This window comes from Prionailurus bengalensis, chromosome A1 (genome assembly GCF_016509475.1).
Source record: "Prionailurus bengalensis isolate Pbe53 chromosome A1, Fcat_Pben_1.1_paternal_pri, whole genome shotgun sequence".
NCBI lineage: Eukaryota > Metazoa > Chordata > Mammalia > Carnivora > Felidae > Prionailurus > Prionailurus bengalensis.
In genome coordinates this window covers 146280654-146295717 of record NC_057343.1, presented here as the reverse complement: position 1 = coordinate 146295717, position 15064 = coordinate 146280654, and the positions used below count along the sequence as shown (strand labels likewise).

Here is a 15064-nt window from a genome sequence, read left to right as displayed (position 1 = left end):
TCTTGATTTCAGCTTAACTTATTCTTGACCTCACAGTTGTGGTGCTCAAGCCCTGAGTCCCACTCTACACTGACAGTGTAGAGCCTGCCTGGGATTCTCTCTCTCCCTCTCTCTCTCTCTGTTCCTCTCCCACTCACACATGTGCAAATGTGTACTCTGTCTCAAAAAAATAAACCTAAAAAAAAAAAAAAAAGGAAGGAGACCAGTGAGTACTCTCCATACATTTAATATATTATTCTATCCCTATCTTATTGAAGGTGTCCAATTTAGTCTATTATTCTATTAATGTGTTTTACTTGATAATGCCATCTGGCCTTGTAGTGTTAGAGTCATCACTGATATTTACTAAGTCCTCTGGTTATACTTAAGTAATTCCATGGTAAACTAGCTTCTCTGAGAATATTATTATAATCAGAGGCCTTCAAAAGGATCACCAAATTTTGCTTCTCCACTGAGATCCTCCTATCACACTCAGCATATAAGAACTGAATGGCCAGGAAAACCAGGTAAATTCCAGACAGGTTATCAATGAGGACCCTATCCAGGGTCATAAGAGGAGCCACAAAATTCTAGCTGTATTTTTAAGTCTATGTCTATTAAAATCAATCCAAATAACAGTGCTGAGAAGAATTGTATAATTTAAAAGTGCCATAAAAACTAAAGACAACAAATAATACAGTAATCAGTACAACAAATAATAATATTCAACGCTAACAATGAAGAAAACCTAGAAAATCTAACACAGACCATAAAATGCCAGCAAAACTATTTTCATTTTCCAAATTCTCCTAAGAAGTGTATCACTACCTCCTAGGAGTGCTTTATTTCTTTTGGTACCCTTTAACACAATGCCTGGTGCTCAACAGATATTCAAAAAAATATTTGTTGAACAAAGCAGTGAATGAAAAAAAAAATGAAATTAAGTAAACTATAGGCACTAACTCCCTGAGGTTAGTCAAGTACCATTTAGTACGTGGAAATAATCTTTCACAAATTACTTAAAGATAACCAGAGAACTTAGCATACATGGATTAGTCGATATTCAAAGACATTTTTGTTTTGAAAAAAAAGTATTTCACTGGAAAATTTTTAATTTATTAACTTCAAAGTCACTTCTATTACACTAAACAATAAACCATGTAACATAAAGCAATATCTGTAACTAAACATTCTTTATTAAAATATAGATTAACAAATTCTAAATCTACCAAATTTCATATATAATAGAGAATAAAATCTTCCAAATGTAAAATAAATACAAGCTAAATAACTTCTCTTAATAACCTCAACCATGTTGAAAACATGTAATCCTATTATTTGACATGGTTGTTGGATATCCATTCACAACGTCCTTTAATTTCTCTCACCTGCAATGTTTTCAGGGACTGAAAAAACCCTAGTCCAACCTCTCTATGTTCTCCCATGCAAGTTCTTTATATCTTGCCCTCATGGTATTTCCAACTGTCTGCCTTAAACAAAGAGTCCTTGCTGGCGTTGGCTTGTTGCTAGTCAGTATTTAGCTCTCTCTTTCTGTAGCTAAGAGAGAACAACCATCTGCTTCCCACAGCTTTTCATCCCTATGATAGCTTTCTGCTCTTTCCTCTTCCAACTCAGAAACAGAAAGCAAGAGATAAAACAAAGCGTCTTAGGTCCACAACAAGATGCAGAACACCCAGGAGAGTTCCCTCCCAATCAGGAAAATGCTTCCTTAGCAACCAAGTTACTAAGGCTAATTAACCTCCTTTCTCTATCAATATTCAATTTACATTAAAGCCCTTTTTGGGTAAGCCCTTCAGTTTTACAATGAGCTTTCTGGCTGAGAAAAAGGTGTTTCTGTCTTAAAGGAGCCGGGCCTTTTCTTCTGAATGCCTGTAAGGGTGATTTGAACTTAACACAAGCATTAGGGTATTTCTTAATGTGATGGAAGCATCTGAAAACAGAAATGTCAGGGAAATTAAGTACAATCAACCAACATATGCCTAACGTGAGACTGAGACATTTCAGAGCAAGTAGAGACTGGACACCGTGGAAAATAAGACATAAAGATGCTTTGTGGCTGCCATTGCTTCATACTTGCCTTGGCTGATTTATATCCCTTTCCATGACCAACAAAGCCCAGGTTACCACTAAATAATCACAATATCAGTACAACTTCAGAGAAAAAAATGCATGGAAGAGAGGAGCACAGACAGTATAGAGACCAAGAAATTTCATTTCAGGTGAGAAAGTTAAAAATTGGAACTAGTGAGGAAACAGCACTTCAAAGTCATGAACTATTTCAGAAGTAGTAAAAACTATAACACATTTAAACAAAAGGAGGTGGTTTTAGAACCATGTACCATTGTACAATGAAAATTCTCCCCTCTCCAAGATTTCATGCAGTAAGATGAAGGTTAAATTTTTTTTTTACCCTCACAATTACAGTAATATACTGTATTCCGGTTAAGGTAAAGAAAATTTCACAAATATTATACAAGAGGTAATTAGTTGTCTTCTGATATTCATTTTCCAGGTCTTGATGAAGTAAAATCCTTTGTTGACTAATTTTAAAGTTTCTTTAAATTCTACATATGATGTAATATGGAACAACTTGTATACAGCAATTTATAATGGGCTCTGTTATAAATCATACTTTGGCAGCTTTGGTAGCAGCTCTCCAGTATCAACACACGATACCACCGTATTTCAAAATAATCCTTGCTGCTAACAGTCACAACACAACACAGAAATTCAGCACCAGTTTTGTTTCCCAGTGTTGTCAATTAACCTTGTAGAAGTCTATCCACTTGCACACATTTACTCTGAAACAGTAAAGCTGCCTTAAGTTGCATTAATAAAAATTAACATTTGTTAATCCTTGCACCCATTATCCTATTTGATCCTCATAAACCACCCCTTGAGGCAGGGACTGTTACAGTACCCTTCGACTGTTGATATGTTTGATGTTGAGAAAGAGCGGAGAAAGGAATATAAACTTTATGAAGCACTGTGTTTTATTTTCACAGCACTGGCCAGTTGTTTCTTCCATGATATCATTTAATGCACACATCAACCCCACTTATGCTCAGCCCCCGATTCCCCACCTCCTGACTCCCTTAAGTATTGGGGGCCCAGGTTTACAGATGAGGGATTTGAGGCTCAAAAAGGTTCAGTAACATGTTCAAAGTACACAGCTAAAATGAGGGAAGGTTGGGATTTAAAACCAAATTTGCCCAACTCCAAAGCCCTTGCTCTTTCAACCATGCCATGCCACCTGCTACCCAAAGCCCACGGCGGCCCCATTACACTACTCTCAGAATCCTTTCAACTAACATTAGCTATCACCAAAAGTCTAGGCAGTATTTTCCAAATAAGAGTCATAAGCCATTAGCAGGTTCTGAAATCAAGTGGTGGGCCTCGATGAGCATTTTTTAAAAAATTAAATACAGCAGAATAACTAGTAAAACAGGCTATATTTAAAAAAAAATTGTTTCATAAGCCTTGGTTTCAGGTATGTGCATATGCAATATACTGGGTCCTACTATAAAATGCATTTCTTATTGTGGGTTTATATCAAAAAGTATGAAAGCCACTGGTCTCAAAGGATGCACTCACATAGACACAGGACAGGGAAAGACTTACCAAGGGACTGGAAACTATTCAATGCTCAGTTCTGTTCACTTAAATAACATCAGGAAACACAAGACAGGAAGCCCCTTCTCAGACAAGGCAGAAAAAGGATTACCTAGAATCAGCATAGGAGGAGGATGCTGATTGTATAATTACACACCTCCTTCACAGCAGCTCCAGTCCATCAAGTAGATAGTATGGTTTATTTTTTATAGCACTAATTATGCAATTATCCATAACATTAAATCAGTTCCACCTGATTCAGTCTAGCACAGGTTTCCTGAAACATTCATTTGTTTATTATTTTTAAAAAGAGCACTAAACTACCAATCATACATACAAGTATGGAAGCTGCATAAACTTTTTTCAAAAAAGATCTTCTGTCGAATACGATATTTTTGGTCTTTTTGGAAAAATCGAAATTTCATGTTAATATACTTTGGAGCTTCTATAAACAACATATTTCAGACAAGTATATTCTCACTTTTTTTTACCTTTTTATTTCGCAAAATACCTATCATAGAGCAATAATGCCACATTGGATATTTTCACAAGAAAAGCCTTTCTATAGAATAAAACTTTCTATTGGTAGTTCTTTATAATAGTTTTTCTGGTAGACCCCTCATTCAAAATGATTCTCTGAGAAAATGCTACAGGGTAAGTTTAAGCTATGAATCCTATGCTCAAGGATTTGAGCAGTTGAGTAGGGGGATAACACTAGAGACTACAGCTTCCACTAAGTTGCTTCCTATCACCTCTAAGCAAAGATATAAATAACCCTCAGCTACCAACCAATATCGGCAACAGCTGTAGAACATCCAGAAAGACTCACCAGATACCCTCAAACAAACAAAAGACTAAAACAGGGAACACAGACAAGGACCAGAGCTAGGAGAAAGCACATTCAAATTATAGAACTCATCTGATTCTCCTACCCACATATTCACACTGCCTTTTGACTCCTCCTAACTCTTTAAACTTGTCTGACACACTCAAATACTATTCATTCGTGAAATGCAAAGAAGATCCAGCACACTCCAGAATGGCTGGGGCAATCACTCATGTCCTCCTTATTCCCCACCTAACCTTACTGCAGTTTCATCTCTGCCTAACTTCAAACCTGTGACACCATCATTCCCTCTAATTTGGGGGGAAATGTTTGTACTACTCTTCTTGGTGTTTGAATCTCAGCTTTCATTAATAGATTCTGACTTGGTCTGTCTCTCTGTTTCTCAGTCCTCCTCATTAACTTGCATGGAGATCCCAGATTCAGGAACCTAACAACGTACCAACAATCTGGTCGAGGCCCTAACACAGACAGCCTATTGCTCCTCAGAAGAGGAGATTTAGTCAAACCATATGAAAAACTCTACTTCTCAAATCAGTCTAAAGTCTCAACACTCACATGTGCAGCCCCAAATTACTTTTAATGCAGAGCCACTCTTGCTTACCAACATTCCCTTCTACACTCACCACCATGTAGATCTCCGACAGCCATTCCCCAGAACCTGAGACGTAATAAGTGGTTAAAAAAGAAAGAAAGAAAGAAAGAAAGAAAGAAAGAAAGAAAGAAAGAAAGAAAGAAAGAAAGACAAAACAAAACAATCAAAAACAAAAACAAAAAAATCCCCAAGATACTAGACTTCCTGCCAGGTCAATTCCAACACCTTGTGTCACCAAATGAGTATGATTTGGAAAAACATTTTGGAAGTTAGTATCACACTTCAAGAATGTCCAGCATGTGCTACAGCCTCTTCCCTAAATATTGAAAGTCAGTGTAGAAACAAAGATTGGTCAATGGGTTCATAAGGCAGCCAAAGGGACAGAGGAACAGATGGAATCCCAGCCCTCAAGTTTCTTGTTGCCAGATTCCACCCATGTGTTTTTAAGTCAGTCTGATTTGTCAAAATGCCAGCTGTCAAACTGAAAAGCTATGGGCACTTCAGCTTTATTCGAGGTAGTTGCCCAAGATCCTCTGATTAGTTCTGTAGTCATGACTCTTGACTTGGCTTCTCATTTTCACCTCCACCCTGCCCTCTGGATTCATCTTTGTTTGTATGAGTTGACCTTCAGCACTCCCCAAGGATTCTGACTTCGGGAAGATATTAGCCACAGAATAATAGTGATAATAAACTGTTAGAAAGAGAGAATAAAAAGAATACTTTGTCATCAGTGTCACAAAGTCAAAAAGGAGAGAGAATTTATGAAGAAAGGTCTTAGTCAATAGCGTCAAACGTTGCAGTGTGGTCAAGGGGGAAAAGAACACTAGATGTGGTGATTACAAGGTAACTAGTAACTTAGAAGAAATCAATTTCCATAGCTTGATTTTGATAGAAGTCAATAGAAAAAGACTTGAAGTTGAAATGAGTGACAAGAGTGAAGGTATTACAGATTGCTTATTCAAGAAATCAGGTAGTGAAGGAAAGAGGTGAGACAGGATTATAGAACAGAGAAGTGGAAACATAAGTGTGGCATAAAAATGTGGGACCATGGAACTTAGGTGTTGTGGGCATTACTGAGACGGCAAGGTCAAGACTAAGTAAGAAAGCAAGAGAAATAAAAAAGGGACTGATATCATGGAGGGTCTTGAGACAAAAACACTGTACAGAGCACATTCAGAGGGAGAAAAGTATAAATATAGTTAAAAATAAGTCTATAAACAGGAGAATTACATAGTTTGAGATCATCATTATATTTTTTCTCTTTTGTTTCACATCTAACAAACCCAAAGTGATGCTGAGGGTGAACTACTTATTTCAAAAATAGTTACTAGAAAGAAAGCATTAATAATAGAACTTCAAGATTAATCAATGGTCATTTTAACTCTCTCATCCAAGAGTCTTACAACTTTCAGATTACAACTTCTCTTCCTTCAAAATATGCTGGGGATGAGCAACAAGAGAAGAGAGACCACATTTAATTACCCAGGCTGCTGTACCCTCTGACCCACCAGCCAAAGAAGGCATTCTTTTAGGCATCCATCTAGACATTCTTTATGTAGCACTGCCAGCTTGATAGCCTTCCTACTCTTTCCAATCCATTCTAAACTATAGCTGAGACAAATCTGTACTCTGCAACTAAGACTCCTTTGAGGTCAGCTAGAACTAGATGTAACTTCTCAATGCTTATCACAAATACAAAAGACTAACAATGTGCTAAGAGCAAAGAATACCTCTAAAATAGCAAATTTGCAAGCACTGTATAGAAAAACATTATTGAAGTTCCCATGTCCCATTTATGCAATCAGAAGCAATATTGTTAAAAACACTTTGATGCCTTATTCTTAGTTTTTCCTCTTAGCTTTTCACTTTGAAAAACTGTAACAAAGTCCAATACTTCATTTTTTCCACAGTCTACTACCTTAGGCACATAAATCCAGAAATAAACTTTAATAAATATTCCCCAAAACTTTGTAAGTTAATAATGATAAAATATTTATTCTAACAGTGCGGACTTTTAGTTAAGTTAGCAGTATATTAGATGGGAAATTCTAGAGAGTTCAATCTACAAAAATTAAAATACAGGCTATATTAGTTTCCAGCATTTATATGCCAGACACTGGGCTAGATTGTAAGGACACAGTGGTGATCAGAGTAATCTAACCAGATCAGTGCTCAGACTTCAGCAGTAGGGTTTGGAACCACTAACCCAATTTGAAAATGTTTTGCTCTCTCCCTGCAAAAAAAAAAAAAAAAAAAATATATATATATATATATATATATATATATATACACACACATATATATATATATATATACATATATATATATATATCTGTGTTTTTAATAAAGCTCTTTAATAGTGGGCACTTCAGGTACTAGTGGGAGAAATATGGGGAGCTATAGAGTCCTACTATGTAAGTAGCCATCTATATGCATAACTGTCCCTAGTTCTGAGCAATGGTTCCACAGTAAAATAATATTCTGTACAACAGTTAATCTTTATCTGACAGTTAAAAAAAAATCCCAACAAGTAACTAATTTCACTCAAGCTACCAAGAAAACAACCCTCTAAACATCTAGAAGATTACAGTTCACCATGAGATCACACATTTCCATTGTAACATTCAATTTCTTTAGAGTATATGACAACATTGTTTTTGAGCCCTGCATAGAAAATTATGCTAATGGATATTTCTTTTACTCCAGAAAATAATCTTTTAATTAACTTTTTCAATTTAACTAAGGGAAAAAAAAGGATTTTAAATATAATTAATAATTCTGAAAACTCAAATATTTTAGATTCTATTTAATCTTTTTTAAGATCAAATCTCATTGTAATATATTCCAAGCAATGTATCCTATCCCCAACCATACACTGAGTTTCCACTGGCTTAAAAAAAAAAAAATTCTGGGGTCCCTGAGTGGTTCAGTCAATTGAGCATCCAACTTTTTTTTTTAATTTTTAATGTTTATTTATTTTTGAGAAAGAGAGAGAGACACAGAGTCTGAATGTGGAAGGGGCAGAGAGAGAGGGAGACACAGAATTCAAAGCAGGCTCCAGGCTCCGAGCCATCAGCAGAGACTGATGCAGCAGGGCTCAAACTCACAAATTGTGAGATCATGACCTGAGCCAAAGTCCAGGTGTCCTGAGTGTCTGACTCTTGATTTCAGCTCAGGTCATGATCTCAAGGTCATGGGATCAAGCCCCGCAAGAGGCTCCAGGCTAGGCATGGAGCCTGCTGAAGATTCTCTCTCCCTCTCCCTCTCCCCTTCCCCTGCTTGCACTCATGTGCACTCTCTTTCTCTTGTTTAAAAAATGAAATTAAGTAAAAATTTTTAAAAATCAAAGGGGGAGAAAGAAGTGCAAAATAATGGTTTCACTTTCATTTATTTTAGATTTGATTGTGAAATCAAGATATCCTGCTCAGAAATTCTCCATGAGAAAGTACCCAAATAAAGTTTGAAACCCTCAATCAATCCATTAAGTATATTTCTTAAAGTATTTCGTGGAAAGCATCTCAAACTCATTATAAGAAACAGTAGGAACATACAATTAGAACAACTAAAGTAATACATTAAGTGTCCTTCCTCAGAAACAATTGGTTCCTGTTAGAACTTGATAACTGGACATAAACATTCCACATTGAAAGCTTGTCAGATTTTGATACAGAAATACCAGTTCAGGGGTGCCTGGGTGGCTCAGTCAGTTAAGTGTCTGACTTTGGCTTAGGTCACGATCTCATGGTTTATGAGACTGAGCCCCACGTGGGGCTTGCTGCTGTCAGCTGAGAGCCTGGGGCCTGCTTCGGATTCTCTCTCTCTCTCTCTCTCTCTCTCTCTCTCTCTCTGTCTCTCTCTCTGCCCAGCCCACAACCCCCACCCCTGCTCGCACTCTATCTCTCTCTCTTAAAAACAAACATTAAAAAATTAAATATATATATATCAGCCCAGTATTCTCTCAAGTACACATCTATGGCTAGAAATAACCTTACTTTTGATTTTTAAAAAGCCTCAATATTAGAGCTATACATAAAGGAAACTTTCCAATATAACTTGCTGCTGAGATAAAATACAATGGCCATGCCAGGTGCCTTTACAAAAGCTTTTCTACTAACTTGATAAATAGAAAAAAAATTAGTTATCTACCTGAATTGACTCATCTTGATTTCTCTCAAAAAATAGATTCTCTCTTTGCCAAGGAAAAAATAGTACAGAGAATTTCCAGCGTAGAACTAACCTTAGGAAGCCATTTAGGGGAGCGGCTGGGTGGATCAGTTGGATGACCATCTAACTTCAGCACAGGTCATCATCTCATGGTTCATGGGTTCAAGCCCCACATGGGGCTCACTGCTGTCAGTGCAGAGCCTGCTTCAGATCCTCTGTCTCCCTGTCTCTCTCCCCCTCCCTCAGTCTCTCTCTCTTTCTCTCTCTCTCTCTCAAAAATAAATCATTTTTTTAAAAAGACATTAAGGCTATAGGTTCTCAATTAACCTAACACACTCTGAATTTTGCAAAGTAATATTCATTCAGGTACGTAGGGCCCAGAGAAGAAGGAAGATTCAGGAAAGTGAAACATTTCCCTGTACGACTCCCTGGCTTCACAAGAGAACACTAAGTTGCTTTAACCCTAAGATTTCATTAGATCAAGCAGTTCTAGTGCCACATCTTTATATGTACTTTCTGGCGAGTATTAAGAATAACTTAACAAACATAATTTTATAATAAATAATATAAAATATAAAATACTTTATAATATATTTTATAATATAAAATTTATAATTTTATAATAAATACTATATTTAGTGTAATAATCCACAGTTTAATTACAGCTGCAAATCCTAATCAGACCCAGTTGGTTTTGAGCATATCCTATACTCCCCACTTTCAAATACCACATCACTCTATGGCATATTTACACTCTAAATAAAATAAAAATTTGCATTGTCTTTTAATTTTATCAAAATACCTCAAGAAAAACACAAGAGTGCAATTGGATCTGCTGTATTAATAGTTATTTTCTTTAACAACCCATTTATCTATCAGTGTTAAATTCATCATATCAATAAATAAAAACTGACTACTACACATGTGTCCATTTGTATCAATGCACATTAAACATAAAAGGCTTTCTGGTATTCTAACATTGCTTTAATAATTACATCTCCAAATACTAGGGGTAATCATGCTTATTACTCATTAGTTACATTTACCAACAGGTTTATACTTTAGTCTAAAAATAGCAGTTGCTTTACAAAGAAATTGTTAATACTGAGAGCCGTTGCTTGTCACTTGTTCCATTATTAAACACACATACACACAACATTATGACATAGGAGTCTATTTTGGACATACAAAATAGAACTCATCCTAGAAGCCACTTAATAAAATCCTTAGGGCAAATGAGTATATTTGAAGACCTGGTTACCTCAGAAAATCATCATTCTCTTGAATATGTTCTTTTGGCAATTGAGATCATCTCCAGTTACTGATTCTCGGCTTTATGCTTCAGGGAATTTATGATAGGTTGTTTTTGTTGAGGGCTTTCTATAATATTCTACCTGCCCTGGACTAAGGAAAGTCCCAGTTAGTGAACTACAAGGCCCTAGGACAAAAATCCTTCCTCCAGTAGCATGCTATTGCTATCTTTATGACTCTATCATTTTCATAGTTTTAAAAAATGTAATCTGAAGGTACAACCTGAGGCTCTAAAGTAATGAAGATAGTAAATGAATAAATAAAATATGCTCCACACCTATCTCTGACACCATTTCAAGAGGAAAAATTCATTTATATCAAAGATTTTAAGTTGAGGCAATAGATTTCTTTTGGTGACTGCTAAGGAAAATACCTTGCTTAAAAATTCCCAAAGTCTTTGTTGTTATTTCACAAACTCAGAAATGTCACAAGCAAATCATATTAACTACTCTCAACAACAAATGTCCTTTTTTTTTAAAAAAAGAGAGAAAGAGCACAAGGGATGTGCAGAGGAAGGAGAGAAATCTTAAGCAGACTCCACACTCAGAGTGGAGCCAAAGCAGGGCTCGATCCCACAACCCTGAGATCATGACCTGAGCTGAAATCAAGAGTTGGACGCTCAACCAAATGAGCCACCCAGGCACCCACAACAATAACTGTCTTATCTAATATGACTAACCTATAAGAATTCCTATTCCTCAAAGCCAACTCTAAACAGCACGCCATTATATTTCAGAGAATTGTGTATACCCTCTCATTCTCTTAACTACCATTTTGAATTACATTTTAAAAATTTCAAAAAGGATATAGATTGTGATTTTCTCAAATTACTTCACTTATACATTCCATTATATTTCACTTTGATTTTTAAAATCCTATGATTATATACATACCATTGGAGATAATTTTGTAGTCATAAAAATCATGAATCCAGCTATCTTTCTACAATCAAGAATGCTGGTTCTGGTTCGGACAAGGAAGTGAGTAGATTTCCCACATCATACATGGCCAAAATAAAAACAAAACAAAACAAAACAAAACTGAAGCAACTATTAGCAAAGTCATTCCTTTAAAAACTTTTAAATCAGAAGTGTACAGATTTGGAACTTTGGGGCTTTAAAATCTAAAGAGAACTTAGCAGTCCCCTAGCTTAGTCTTCTATACAATAAAGGACTTCTTTCTATAATAGAGGCTAGGTTACATGCTGGTGGCCGGAGGACCATGTGCAGCCCATAGGTATAGTCTGTGTGACCTGCACAATTTTGTTTTGTTTTGTTTTCTTTTGTTTTAATTAAGCCAACACACAAAAATCCAGATCTTTGCCTTGTCTTGAAAATCCACCTGGAGCTGTATGTCTGCTGCCCCTATTGGACGAGTCATGCCATGTCCACTTCTCCACAGTCCTGCCACTTTTGATACACCCACTTCACTCATTCATCATCTGCCTGGTGCTTTAAGCATCTCAACATTTCAGTCAATGACTACTCACTATTCCAGACAGAGGGTTATCCACTCCGTTGCTGAATATCTCCACAAAAGGAGAGGGAGTATACAACTCTGCAAGTTCACTGATTTCACTGTAGGCAACACTAAACATTAGAGAGAATTATCTAGAATATTTTACAAACACAAACTAGTTCTATCCTCAGAAGCAGAGTAAATTTACTCTTTCTTCCACAGAAGAGGCTTCTAGGTATCTGAAGACAACTAACTTGCCTAGGCCTTCATTTGCAGTTTAATGTCTCCAAAGCCCCAGATACTCCTCATAGTAATCTTTGCAAGCTCACCTGTGGCCCCTGAGATGCTTCTCTGCATGGATGAATTCTATTTATGATTTATTTGTTTTAACTCTTACTTGTGTATTCATTTATTATACATTTTAGTTATCAGTGTTCTTCACATGTAATAATGTAATAGTTCCTTGATCTAGATGAGTGGTTCTCAAGCTTTTTGGTCTCAGGATCCCTTTTCATGTTTAAAATTAATTGGAGATCCCAATGAGCTTTAAAGAAAGTTGTATCTATTGGCATTCACTGTATTAGCAACTAACACTAACATTATTAAAAAATATTATATGTATTAGTTCATTTCAAATACATGTTAACATAATGGCATATTTCTATGAAAAATAAACACATTTTCCAAAATAATATCATCTCCTTGCTTTCATCTAAATACAGAACTTATATAAATATTTCGCTGTAGATCCCATTTTGTTGGTTTCAGGTTACTCTTTGGCAGTGGACACTGCTGAGGCCCCACCCACCTCCCCTTAAGGCCAGTGTACCCATCCCCACTTAGCTGTTTTGATTGTTGGCTGATAACACAAAGCAGAATACCTAGTAACACCGGAGACACCCTGCTTGGGAAGCTATGTCTACCTCTACTTCATCCAATGAATGACCGACAAGCCAATAATTGTCACAGAGTACAAAAAGACCCATCCCAATGACACAAAGCAGAAGTAAATCTAGGTGTAGTTTGTGCTCCAGAGCTTCCCATGGGGTCAGACCCAAGCTAGTTTCTAGCTGAGAGCACATTCTTCCTTAGCTTTTATCCCTTGTCCTATCCTGCTTCTGTCACTCACTCTCTTCTAAAAGTTATCCCTAACAAATCAGTGAAAGAGCACCTCCATCTCAAGCTCTGCTTCTGGTGAACCCAACCTAAGATATCTCTCATCTCACCAAGATTACTGCAATATCAATGCTGTCATACATCAGTTCAACTAACCATCTCAGCTGTGCAGCATCTCAAATATGCTAGGCATTCTATTATAGAGCAGTGCAGTGGTTCTCAAAATGTGATTGCTGGCCCAGCAGCAGTAGCAGCATTCGGGAACTTTTTAGAACTGCAAACTCTCAGGCCCATTCCAGGCCTACTGAATCACAACTGCCATCACAGAGATGTGCCATAATTAACCAATCCATTATTGTTCTGTATTTCCGCAGTTTCCATTTTTTGCTAGTATAAATAATGGTGAAATGAATGTACTTGCAGTTAAATCTCTGTGTACATTTCCAATAATTCTATGAATATTTGTCTTCAATTTACTTTGAGGTAGAAGTATTAAATTAAAAAATAAACTGTACTGATAGATGAATAGAGGGACAGACATGTAATAAAGCAAGCACAGCAAATGTCAATGAAAGACTCTAGGTGAGGAGTATATGGATGTTGACTGCTAAATTCTTGCAACCTTTTCATGTTTGAAATTTGTTAGAAAATGTTGAAAATATTTCTATTTTATGAGGTTAATTCCTAGAATTGGAATAGATTTTTCGTAGTATGTGCCCGTCTTTAAACTCTGTGAAGTTAAAACATCAACCAGAAAGTGTCAGTTCCCTCACACTGTCAACACTGCTTTTTAGTTCTTTTCAAATCTCTGCCAACTTGTTAGGCATAAACTGGTAATTCATCTTTTAAATCACCATTTCTGTGTGCATTTTTTAAGTTAATATATAATGAATTGAAAAGCTTCCTAATGCGATGTTGGTTATTTGAACTACGAAGCAGTAATCAGGATTTGAGCGCCTACCCAGGGGCACTTAGCTTATTACCAAGCACAATACCCTCAAGAATAACTTGCAAACTGAATTATATTGGCAAGAGTTACTTCTAGGCCAGTGTCATACACAGGCAGTGGGGAAAGAGAGGTGGGAGTCTAATGCCGGATTGCCAAATGGGTCTGACTTAACAGGTCCTAGGAAATGGTTCTTTCTTCCTTCACAAGAAAATCGTAATCTCGCATTTTACCAGAATGCTCAGAATTCCAAGCATTAGTATTTTCTTCCTTTGTGTTGAGGCAATTAGATCCCCATCAATTCTATTTTAGAATTCAAGTACTTTACTTCAGAATGGGCTCTACAAAATTATGGTGTATCCAAAGGATGAAATGCAATGAAGCCATTTAACGAACTATGGAATTCTACATTTACTGACATGTATGTACATGTCTGTACGACAGAAAATTTGTGGAAAGATATTTATTATAATAGTGGCTACATCCAGTTAAAGGACATATGGCAGTTTTTGTACTCTTTACATATTTCTTGTTTACTTTTGCCATAGATATATAAAAATTTCTTTATTAACAATAACAATATAAGAAGGCTATTTGCATTTTGATAAAAATAAAATTGAAAGTATCCCAGAAAACCACCAAGCCATCAGCACCTTATTAAAATTTAATTTAGGAAGATTTTTAAGTCAAGGTTAAAGTCCCCTAAGGAATGAGACCCAGATCCAGCATAGTTTAAAAGGCATAGAGTTTTAAAGGGAAAAGAGTTAAAGGCAGACTAGGCAAAGAAGTCTCCAGCTATGTATTAATCAGCTAAGGGACATGTCTGTGTTGTCCTGGGAGGATTTCACTGGAGAAAAATCAATAGGCAATGGAAGTCGTCTGTGGTCTTCAGATCCAAGAGAAACCAAAAGGGTGAAGGCTCAGAGTCTGTAAGGACTCAGTAGATCTTTACACTACCACAATTCCTGCTTTCGATATTATAGAAGAAAATACTTCCTGACCAATGATATTCCATTTT

The 15064-nt window shown here is 36.4% G+C and overlaps 1 protein-coding gene across 4 annotated transcripts in view; it reads right to left on the bottom strand.

Annotated features, from left to right (window-relative positions):
* Nucleotides 1–15064, bottom strand: part of ATG10 (autophagy related 10) — a 260178-nt gene that overhangs the window by 181799 nt on the left and 63315 nt on the right. The window lies entirely within an intron of this gene.